Source organism: Melospiza georgiana, chromosome 25 (assembly GCF_028018845.1).
Source record: "Melospiza georgiana isolate bMelGeo1 chromosome 25, bMelGeo1.pri, whole genome shotgun sequence".
Taxonomy (NCBI): Eukaryota; Metazoa; Chordata; class Aves; order Passeriformes; family Passerellidae; genus Melospiza; species Melospiza georgiana.
This window is the reverse complement of record NC_080454.1, coordinates 3,274,261-3,279,184: the sequence shown is the minus strand read 5'-3', so window position 1 is coordinate 3,279,184 and position 4,924 is coordinate 3,274,261.

Sequence of the window (4,924 nt, the reverse complement as noted above, 5' to 3'; positions counted from 1 at the left end):
CATCTGCAGTAGGACTCCTGAGGGTGGAAGAGCAGCAAGTGCCAATTGTCACCTCGACTGTGCACCGCTGGCAATATTGAACAAATTGAGATGCCGTGATCCCCATCCACAGAACGATCCGTGAGCTGGAAAGCCAAGGGGTTGTCAGCAAGACCCACTCACCCTTCAACAGTCCCATCTGGCCTGTGCACAAGTCTGACAGAGAATGGAGATTGACTGCGGACTATCGTGCCTTGAATGAAGTGACTCCTCTGTTGAGCACTGCTGTGCCGGACATGCTGGAACTCCAGTACGAGCTGGAGTCCAAGTCAGGAAAGTGCTTTGCCACTCTTGACATTGCCAATGCATTTTTCTCCATTCCTCTGGCTGCAGAATGCAGGCCTCAGTTTGCTTTCACCTGGAGGGGTGTGCAGTACACCTGGAACCGACTGCCCCAGGGGTGGAAGCACAGCCCCACCATCTGCCATGGACTGATCCAGGCTGCACTGGAAAAGGGTGAGGCTCCAGAACATCTTCAGTACATCAATTACATAATTTTTGGGGGGAACACAGCAATGGAAGTTTTTGAGAAAGGAGAGTGGATCATCCAGATTCTGCTGGAAACCAGCTTCACCTTCAAGATGAGCAAAATGAAAGGATCTGCCCAAGAGATCCAGTTCCTGGGAGTAAAGTGGCAAGATGGATGGTGTCAGATTCCCACTGAGGTCATCAGTAAGATCACCGCGATGTCTCCATCAACCAGCAAAAAGGAAACACAAGCTTTTCCAGGTACCATAGGCTTTTGGTGAATGCACATTCCCGAGTACAGCCAGATTGTGAACCCTCTATACCTGGTCACCCACAAGAAGAGCACTCTCCACTGGGGCCCAGAGCAGCAACAGGCCTTTGTCCAGATCAAGCAGGAGATTGCTCATGCAGTAGCCCTTGGCCCAGTCAGGACAGGACCAGAGGTGAAGAATGTGCTCTACTCTGCAGCTGGGAACCATGGCTTGTCCTGAAGCCTTTGGCAGAAGGTGCCTGGGGAGACTCAGGCTCGACCACTGGGATTCTGGAGCTGAAGCTACAGAGGGTTCGAAGCCAACTACACTCCCACAGAGAAGGAAATCTTGGCCACCTATGAAGTAGTTCAAGGGGCCTCAGATGTCACAGACATCTTTTCATTAAAATCCTTTCTTAGGATTTTTTCCTGCTGAAGCTGAGAAGTTTCAGCAACAAAGTGTAAACAAGGGTTATCTGCTGCTGTGGAATGCAACAGGTGGATCTGTGATTGGTCTCCAGTGGATGTTTGGATTTACTGACCACTCACGGCAGAGCTGGGTCTCGCTCTCTGCTGAGACACATATCTTTGTTATTCATTCTTTTCTGTTCTTAGCTTAGCTAGCTTTCTGAGTACTTTTCCTTCTATTTCTTTTTAGTATAGTCATAATGTTTTATAGATATAATAAAATAATAAATCAAGCCTTCTGAACATGAGGTCAACATTCTCACCTCTCTCTTCCTGCCTTGTGACCACCGTCACAATTGGTGACCCCTCTTCTGAAGAGGACAAGTCATCACTTGATGAGATCCCAGAGGAGCATTTGCTGCACTGGGTAAACCCCGAATGTGTGGCATTGATTGTTGCTTCACAAGTGACCACAAAAGTGGATTCTAGCCAGAAGCTGAAGAACTGAAGATTCTGATTTGGACAGAGTTCACAGCAAGGCTTACCACAAAGAGAAACTTCTGAAAAGCCTCCAGGAAGATGTTTGGAGAGCCTAGCAGCACAATGCAGATGGCCAGGGAGTGCTGGACCCTGGTACAAGGTACTGTTGGTTTTTCCCTCCCTGAAAATGCAGCCATTTGCAGTTTGTGGCTGCCGATGTGGAGGACTTCCCCCATAGAGAAGGAGGTTTGATTCTCCCTTTCAGAGGAGAAGCTTATTTCCCTCTGGCAAAAATGGAATGAAGAGGATGGAATTCTCCTGTTGGAGACAGATTTCGATGAGTTTTTTCAATGGGCAAAGCTCTTTGGATTCTTTATGAATGTGCTGTATGCACTCGATGTGTTCGTATGGGAGTGCATGGACTCCATTTTCCAATTTGTTTTGGACCATGGGTTTGGATACCTCTGGATTTATCCAGCATTTAGGATGCTGTTTCCAGTTTTGAAACGGAGAGCAGCTGTTTTTCCATAGATTGCTAGCTGCAACGGGCTCGCCCCATTTCCCTCGACTCCAGCAGGAGAGGACCCTTTGGAGGGTGATGATCTGCTGCTTCCCAGCTCCCCTGCATCCCATCGTGGGGGGGAGACCTTGTCCAGGGCCGAAGTTTTTTTCTCTGCGTTTTCGGAGCATGCTCAGATGGAGCCATCTTTTCCCCCCACTTCTCTCTCTCTGGGGTGATGGGAGTGGGCGGTGCCTCCCTGGCAAGTGCCACAAGAACCGCCCCTGGCAGCCCTGCAGGCCCCGCCACGGCCGGCCTCCTGGACCCCGCCCCACTCAGAGATGGAGGCGGCACGGGTCTCCGAGGCCCTGCCTGCTGGGCCAGTGGGGCCGCCTCCCTGGCCCGCCCCACAGCCGCCTCCCTGGGCGGTCCTGCCTCCATTGGCTTCCATGCCTGTGCCAGAGAGCTCAGAAACACCGCTCACTGCGGCTGTGCTGCTGTTGCTAAGCAATGGCGATCTGGCGTCACCCACAGCTGTGCCAATGTTGCTAGGCAACAGCGATCCTCCGCTGCGCCCCCCCCCCCCCCCCCCCCCCCGGCTATTTCACCACTGCCCGTGCACACTCCACCGGAGACTGCGACTGCGCCTTTCACCAAGCTGACCCCAGAGCCAGGTGCAGAAGGTGCTGCCGACCCTGTGCTGTGCCCGCCAGCCTCTCCCACAGAGGCAGAGGGTGCGCCTATGCTGCCGCTGTCAGAGCCAAGGGACACAACAGTGGCGTGTTCCTGGGCACCCCAGCCACCTTCCACCGAGCCAGTCCCAGTTCAGGATGCTGCTGACAATGACACCAAGCCCGCGGTACCCTCAGAGCTGCGTGCACTCCCAGTGCTCCCGGTGGCAGCTGCCATGGCAGCTCCTGCACTGCAGCGTGACTTCCCCCCCGAATTTTGCAGGTTGTCCTGGGGCTGCCCCTGCTGGGGGAGCTGGGACAGGGGAAGAGGGCTTCAGTCTCTCCTTCCGTGGAGGAGGTTTGGCTCGCCAGCTGGCTGTGAGTGCAGCCGTGCAGCCTGCGTTCAAAATCAGCATTCTCAGCGGGTTGGGAGCTGTTTGTTCGGGGATAGTCCCTTGGAGGCTGCCACCTCTGCTGCCCCTTGCATGCTCCAGCGGCGAGGGGCAGGTGGGTCCCGAAAGTTCTGGCTCCGGTCCCCAGGCCGGAGAAGGTTGGGGTGGTGCCATGAGGCAGATGGGAGACACATCTTCTGCATTTGCATTGCAGAGGCAGAGGGCACAGCGGGAAGCGATCATGGCTTGCTTGCTTTGGGGAAAAATCATTCCCAGACCCAAGATGGAGTTTATGGGGACAGATTCTGTCTCCCCACTGCTGGCATGCCTCGGTGATTTTGGTGAAAGGAAGCGTTTGGTCACCTGTTCTGCCATTGTTCTGGCAGTGTGGGGCCAGGCTGTGGGAATGCAGAGCCTGCCTGGCTGGTGGGACCTGGGCTGTTGGGCTCAGGTCCCTGGGCCAGGGCCACCTCCCGGCCTCCTAATGGGTTTGGGGGTTTTGCTTCCCCTTTCCGGTCCTGGGCCGCCTTTCTGTGGGCCAGGGCCCCCCAGGGCCTCTCTTGGGTTTTGGGCTGCTCGGCTGCTGCTGCTCTTTCTGACAAAAAAAAAAAAAAAAAAAAAAAAAAAAAAGAAGACAAAAAAAAAAGACAAAAAAACCAATAAAAAACCAATTAAATAAAAAGAGTTGAAATAGCTGGCAGCAGCCCTGAAACATTGCTTCAGCCCAAGTTGTTCAATAAAGGGCTGTGGCCAAGACATTCCAGAAGTTGTCTCAAAATTGTTTGAAATTGTTTTATGACTGTCAATGGACTTTTGATAATTATTGATGGACTTTCCTGCAGCAAGCCTGTTTCAGGACCAAAAAGGACTTTCAGAGATGGCAAAGAGGAACATCTTCAGTCCATGGACTTTTCCTGAAACTCAGCTGCTTGGACTTGAATTTTCTTTGCACTGTTTTTGTGTTTGCTTATATTGTAAGACTGTTTTAGAGATTTGATAGAATTCTATGTTCTACAGGTGAAGAAATTCCCTGTTCCTTCCACATCAGCACTTGAGTGAGATTTTGATTGGCAACAGATAACCTGCAAGGTGTTTGTTCTTTCCTCTGCATGTGCACAGCAGAGAAAATTACAAACACTTTTCTTTTTAATTTAATTAAATAAAGAAACGTGACATGTCACAGACATCTTTTCATTAAAATCCTTTCTTAGGATGTTTTCCTGCTGAAGCTGAGAAGTTTCAGCAACAAAGTGTAAACAAGGATTATCTGCTGCTGTGGAATGCAACAGGTGGATCTGTGATTGGTCTCCAGTGGATGTTTGGATTTACTGACCACTCACAGCAGAGCTGGGTCTTGCTCTTGTTATTCATTCTTTTCTGTTCTTAGCTTAGCTAGCTTTCTGAGTACTTTTCCTTCTATTTCTTTTTAGTATAGTCATAATGTTTTATAGATATAATAAAATAATAAATCAAGCCTTCTGAACATGAGGTCAACATTCTCACTTCTCTTTTCACCTGCAACCCTTGTGACCACGGTCGCACTCAGAGTTGACTGGTACAGAAGCACAAGTCCTCCCTGGCACTCTGAATACCAGTGCTGGGGTGGATGTTTAAAGGAAAGGTTCCCACTAACAACCACGCCATTGACCCCAGATGGAGCAAATGGATTTCCCTCATCACACAGCATGCCTGTATTGGGAAGCTAAATCACCCTGGG